Genomic DNA, 7,098 nt, shown 5'->3' with positions numbered 1-7,098 from the left:
CTCTGTGCGACCCCATAGATGGCAACCCACCAGGCTCCCCCATCCCTGGGATTCTCCAGGCCAGAACACTGGAGTGGGTTGCCATTTCCTTCTCCAATGCATGAAAGTGAAAAGTGAAAGGGAAGTCGCTCAGTCGTGTCTGACTCTTAGCGACCCCATGGACTGCAGCCTACCAGGCTCCTCCATCCATGGGATTTTCCAGGCAAGAGTACTAGAGTGGGGTGCCATTGCCTTCTCCATCAATTAAGCTTACCCATTCCTTTTTAAAAATGTAGCTGACAGAAAATGTAAAATGATGTATGGAGCATATATTACATTTACATTGGAGATCACTGCCTTAGATATTCTACACTGCATTTATGCGTGGGTGCTTGTAAGTCACTTCAGTTATGTCCAGCTTTTGCAACCCCACGGACTGTAGCCTGCTAGGTTCCTCCATCCTTGGGATACTCCAGGCAAGAAAATTGGAATGGGTTGCCATGCCTTCTTTCAGACACTGCATTTATAAATTTAATGTATTTGATTGTCTTATAAATGCCTCAAATACCTCTAAGAAACACAGCATTACCAAGGATTTAAAATAATTTTTATAAATCTAAAAAACTAAGTTATAAATAAAGTGAATATTAAATTCTCTTAAGTAGTTTGATCATGTTTACAGACGTTGTCAAATTCTCTTAATTTTTTAGGTTAAAATTTCAACTGGAGTCAATTACTCAGTCACAAACATGATAGATTCTGCTGCTGCTGCTGCTGCTAAGTCGCTTCAGTCGTGTCCGACTCTGTGCGACCCCATAGACAGCAGCCCACCAGGCTCCCCCGTCCCTGGGATTCTCCAGGCAAGAACACTGGAGTGGGTTGCCATTTCCTTCTCCAATGCATGAAAGTGAAAAGTGAAAGGGAAGTCGCTCAGTCGTGTCTGACTCTTAGCGACCCCATGGACTGCAGCCCACCAGGCTCCTCTGTCCATGGGATTTTCCAGGCAAGAGTACCGGAGTTGGGTGCCATTGCCTTCTCCGAGAAACTCTAGTGGCCAAAAATTCTTAAACACGAAAATATAGGATTTTATACACCAACATGCAGAATTTGGCCCAACTTAAACTTGACAAAAAGGTACAAATACTATGGGTTTTTATGTTTTTCATCACCTGTGTATTTTAAATTCTAATCTTCCTGGGCTTAAAAGCCACTTACCAAGGAGAAAATAGTGGTACCACTGCAGGTAACTTGACTTATCCCAAGCAGGCTAGAGTTTCTGTATCAGTGGACTGAGATGAGGACAGTTTTTTTTGTTGTTTTGCCAAAATATGAGACAGCATTCTCTTGTGCTGCTGATGGATAGCTCATGCCCTCTTATTGGACTGGTCTCTCCACACACAATCCAAATTTAACAAGCCTAATCCTCTCTATCTCCCCCTAACTCAGGGGCTTTTACCACTTGATTGGATTAAATTAAACAAATGGTTACTATTCTTTTTTTTTTTTTAATCTCCCACATTCTTCCTGTCTGGCAAGTCTTATCCATCTATGAATAATGTATGACAGCCACCTCCATATTTCTCCCAGCTTAGTCTGGTTCTCTGGTCATACGCCCGGTGGGGACAGTTAACGTGGCTGTCACCAGGGAGGTAACGCAAGACAAGGCAGCTCCTAGGGCGTTGGGGCTGGCACAGTCAGCCTAACACAGATGATTCCAGAGGGATCCGGAATGAGTGAGAAACACTACCCACAGCATCCCTCATTCAGTTCACATATATTGAAGCCTGCTCTGAGTCAGCCTCATTTCTTACAGAAACCTTCGAGAATTAAATCGAGACCCCAGCTGTCGGATTCTGAGGCTGAAGCATCAGCTGTCCCCCTGGGACAAGGAAGCAGGTGGTCCATTTGAGGCTTTGGGATAGGGGCCTGGAGGAGAAGGACCTCCCCGCTCCTGCCGCCACCACACACACACCCTGGCATGCAGCCTTCGCCATCCCCCTGCATGGACCACAACTAAATTCCCTGCTGGGTCCTCAGCCCTGCACTGAGATCCCTTGCTTTCCCCAGTCTCAGGGTCTTGCAACTCCTCTGTCGCACCCTCATCACTGCCCTCCTCCCCACATCTGGTCAGGGCGAGGTGTGTCAGAAGAGCAGCATTTTCTGGGGGGTCCACATTCTTGCCCCTTCTAGGTGTTTACTAAAGCTGCCATTCTACCTGACCATTTGCTTAATATTCTTAATAGATGCTTTAAAGTATAAAGACATTTACTTAAAAAAAAAAAGAAAACCCCTACATATTGCTGCCTTAAAGCCATTGTCAATCACCTGAATGGTAATAACGGTGAAAATAAACATCATGGAAAAATGTTATTCATTTCTGGTCAGACCTGTGGTATTTAATACCATGCCAGTGACCACTTAAATGTGAACTTATAAATGTTACACAGCCAGGACAAAGATCTCATATATGTAAGTACAGGATTTAGTGGTTAACATAATGTCGTTTGTACCATAAGCTCGTTTACCCACATAAAGACCCCATTGTGTAGGTGAGGAAACTGAGGTTTAGCGAGGCTCAGCCCTGTCCGAAGTCTGTGGCTAAGACCTGCCAGGGCTTGAGCTGAGGTCTCCTGACCGGCAGCTCTGAGCTCTCTCCGCCGCGAAAGGTGCCTGGTCTGTCTCCCGCCTGGCTGCTTTCCAAGGATGAGGCATCTCTCCCAGATATTGTACCCTCCCAGGCTTGCAGCCTTAATACTGGGTCCAGGGATGGCCCCAAGGGGCCTCAGGGATGGATCCTGGGGCCCCCAAAAGACTTTTAAGGGATGGATGGGAGCAAATGGGCTGCCTCCCTCCACAAGGCTCGGCCTTCACGGACTTGCTGTGCATGTACCTTGCCCACCAGGCCAGGAATGATCTAAGTGAAGCTAAAGAGATACCATGTCAAAGAGATACCATAAGCCAAAGGAGAGCTTGCATAGCAGAGGGCTCCATTTATCCACATTTATTTAGCAACTGTCGGGAAGATCCCCTGGAGAAGGAAATGGCAACCCATTCCAGTACTCTTGCTTGAAAAATTTCATGGACAGAGGAACCTGGTGGGCTACAGTTCATGGGGTCACAAAGAGTTGGACACAACTGAGTGACTTCACACTCACTCACTGTGTGCCAGGCCCTGAGCTGGTACTGAGCTATGAAGGCTTGACATTGAACGTGTTAAATGTTGAAGTGAAAGTGGCTCAGTCGTGTCTGACTCTTTGCGACCCCATGGCCTACAAAGTCCATGGAATTTTCTAGGCCAGAATACTGGAATGGGTAGCCTTTCCCTTCTCCAGGGGATCGTCCCAACCCAGTGATCAAACCCAGGTCTCCCGCATCACAAGCAGATTCTTTACCAGCTGAGCTACAGGGGATGGTGATAAAACATACAAGGGTCAGCCCAGGGTAGATGCGACAACAGGTGCAATCCGATGATAGTCATAACCACCATCCATTGCAGGGGACTTACATTCTCCAAGCACCAGCCATGATTATTCTTTCCTCTCTTGACATTGGGATGCTTGCCCCTATTTTATATTAATAGGTGGGGAAACGGAGGGTCAGAAAGCTCTGTACTTTGTCCCAGTCTGTGGCTGATGCTGAGCTTAACCCCATGGGTTTAAATCCATGATGCTGAGTTTAAAACATGGGTTTTAGATCTCCAAAACCCACATTCTCCATCACTGGGTTGCTCAGTTTCTGGGAGCTGGAAATCAGGATAGGGAGAGCTTGAACTTGCCACAGAGGGGCTGGACACGGGGACAAGAAGGCTTTGCATACCAAAATACGATGGCAAAAGACATCTTAGGCCCAAAGACACTTTTAAAAAAATTTATTTACTTCCTTTGACATTTAAAAAAAATGAATGCCTGCGAAAGCTGGTGAGATCCTTGTGTTGTGTGGGTATCAACTTCCTGGTTTTGGTGAGTTACTCTAGTTATAGAGCGGGTCACCATCCGGGGAAGCTGGATTTTTCTGTGCTATTCTGTGCCTGGGATTTCTCTGTGCTATTCTGGCAACTTCTTGTGAGTCTATAATTTCAGAATAAAAAGTTAAAGGGAAAAAAAGGCATTTCAGGCAAAAGAACCATTTGAGCAGAATCTGAAGAGCAAGGCCTAAGGCCTATTGGGTGGGTAGGTCCCCAGAGCCCAGAAGAGCTGGGTGCCAGGCTCTCTATCTGCTGACTCACCCAGACTGCTGTGTCATGAGGATGCAGTGAGCATGCCAGGCAGAGACTGGCACAGAGATGGCCCACACAGACCGTACATTTGCCTGCACCAGGCCAACTGGGCAGTGCTTTGTAAATTCATACACCTGTCTTGCCCTCCTTACATCCCTGTGAAGTCTGATTATGAGCGCCACATGTCAGGGGCTCAGAGAGGTGAAGTGACTTTTCCCAGATGGCACAGTGAATAGTCAGTTGAAAGATAAACTGAGGCATATTAAAATCTTTTAATGCAGTAAAAATTCTAAAGAGCAAAAAGCAGTTATAATCGGCAGCATGCGCTCTGACAGAAAGGACAGGTATATAAGGGGATTTTTATTTTATTTTCGAACTTTAAACTTTAAATTTTGTATTGGGGTATGGCTGATGTGATAGTTTCAGGTGGACAGTAAAGGGACTCGGCCATGCAAATTCATGTATCCTTTCTCCCAAAACCCCTCTCCCACCTAGGCTATCACGTAACATTGAGCAGAGTTTACAATGTTGTGTTAGTTTTAGGTGTACAGCAAAGTGATTCAGTTATGCATACATATATGTCTATGTTTTTCAGATTATTTATGCTTATAGGTTATTACAAAATATTGAGTATAGTTCCCTGTGCTATGCAGTAGGTCTTTGTTGGTTATCACAAAATTGCTTTATTTTAGGAATGGCAGGGTCTAACAGGCAGATGACTTAACTAGCCCTGGTCAGGTGAAACCATAAAGTCTCGACTTGGTGATGTGGGGCTTAGCATAAGCAAGCCCATCTGGGGCCCCTTGTTTTCAACAAGGCTCGCAGCTAACTGTTAGGTGCCAGATCTTTTTTTAAAATTCTATTTATTCATTTATTTTTGGCTGCATTGGTGTCTTTCTTGCTTTATGTGGGGTTTCTCTTGCAGTTGCGGTGAGTGGAGGCAACTCTTGGATGCAGGCTTCTCATTGTGGCAGCTTCTCTTATTGCAGAGCACAAGCTCTAGGCTCTCAGGCTTCAGTAGTTGCAGCACAAGGGCTCTGTAGTTGGGGTGCATGGGCTTAGTTGCTCTGAGACATGTGGAATCTTCTTGGACCAGGGATTGAGCCCGTGTGCCCTGCACTGGCAGGCGGATTCTTATCCACTGTGCTGCCTGGGACTCCAAATCCATAATGTTTCCCTGCCCTGGAAGATGGCAGGGTTTGGGAACCCATCCACATCAATTTTTCTAGGAAAGGTCTCCCGTTCTCTGCAGAGTTTTCACCTCAGCTGGGCTGTCATGGAACGAGTGTGAAGAAACTCTAGAAGGGACTCGTGTCAGAAGCCACTTCCTGGCCAGCCGAGCTTCTGCCCAGCCTCGGTTTCCCCAGTTGTAAAGTGGGATCAGTGGTAACCTCCAGAGCCCAGGGTTGGGATGAGGCTGCATAAGATGTTAGCTGTGAAGTACCTGGGGAAACTCAGGGCTCCTTGGGGCCCCAAAGAGCCCCACAGCCAGGGCGTGGAGCTGGGCCTCAGGGCGGGAGCTCACAGGGACAGCGGAGGGAAGCCCGGGTTTCCGCCCACCATTTTGTAAACTCCTGCGGCCAAACTGCCTCTGCCTAAAAATGGCAGCTGAGGCAGCCCCCAGGAAGCCAGCCCGGGCAGGGAGGCAGGGCAGAATGGGCTGGGGAGGAGCCTGAGGGGGCCTTGGGGTATGCTGGATTAGGGTAGTGTAATGGAAAAAAGACCCCCCTTTTTTCCCCTGCAAGGAGGATGCCTTGGATCTCCACTGTGTATCAGAGGTGGCAGAACGCATTAGGAGTTCCAGCCTCTAAGTTTCCAGGTCATCCTGACCACGCCACTGTGACCCTGAACTGGGCTGGGCTCTCCAGGTAGGGCCAGACCAGCCCAGGGAGTCTGCGCCGAGGGTTGGGGGCCTGGGCTGTGGGGTCCTGAATGAGGGGCTCCTCAGAGATGACAGCTTCTCAAGGTGTCCTGAGGGTCTTATGGGAGTGCCCTGCTTTCAATTTGAAAATCACCTACTGAGCCCTGAGCCGAGGAGAACACAGAGGTGAAGTCGCTGTGTGCAAAGCTATGCATGGCTCTGTCATCTTGCAGGAGCACAAAGTGATGCTCGGAAAACTGGAGCCATGCAGACAGTTGCCGACTGAACTGGGACCAGAGTGGCTTTCTGGTCTCTGACCAACCATCCCTACCAGCTGCCTCTTCCGAAATAGGGCTTCAGGAAAGATTTTCTCTATACTTTGGTATAAGTTTTTGGTAGTTGTGTTCATCTCTTCCAGGAGGGGTGCCTGGGAGCAGAGCTGGGGTGGGGGAGTTGGGGCAGAGGTGGAGAAGCGTGTCCAAGACAGGGAGAACGTTCATTCCTCATTCTGCTTAGCGAGACCACCTTTCTGTCTTTCCTTCGGCTAAAGTAAACATACTTGCCAAATGAATCAAATTTCTTGGAGAGATATGCTGCATTCTCCAGATGGGATTCTAGAAATATCAGAATGAGATGGTTGGATGGCATCACCGAATCAATGAACATGAGTTTGAGCAAACTCTGGGAAATGGTGAAGGACAGGAAGCCTGACATGCTGCAGTCCACGGGGTCGCAAAGAGTCAGACACGACTTAGTGACTGAACAACAACAACAAGCTGAGTTGGAAGACTTCATCGCCAGAGGGCTGCCAGTCATTGACATCTACCCATTTGTCAGAGGAGGGAACTGAGGCGCAAAGTGGGGAGTGAGGCACCCAGGGTCATGGTCAGGGGTGAGAAGTTTGCTCTGCAGGCTGGGCCCTGGGTCCCTTCCACACATCACCCAGAGGGCCCACATGTGTCCTCAGTTCTCCCACCTCGATGTGGATATGTCAGGGGAGCACTGTGGGCTGACGTGGTCTGAGGTGAACACAACTGACCGT

At 48.0% G+C, this 7,098-nt stretch overlaps 1 protein-coding gene across 6 annotated transcripts in view; it reads left to right on the top strand.

Annotated features, from left to right (window-relative positions):
* The window catches only part of CD6 (CD6 molecule), a 48,118-nt gene that overhangs the window by 3,850 nt on the left and 37,170 nt on the right, over positions 1-7,098 (top strand). The gene's annotated exons all lie outside the window — the stretch shown is intronic.

The sequence above is a fragment of the Bison bison genome, unplaced genomic scaffold, assembly GCF_000754665.1.
Source record: "Bison bison bison isolate TAMUID 2011002044 unplaced genomic scaffold, Bison_UMD1.0 scf7180017864124, whole genome shotgun sequence".
Lineage (NCBI taxonomy): Eukaryota > Metazoa > Chordata > Mammalia > Artiodactyla > Bovidae > Bison > Bison bison.
Note: the sequence above shows the minus strand (reverse complement) of the source record. Positions and strands in the feature narration are given on the sequence as shown.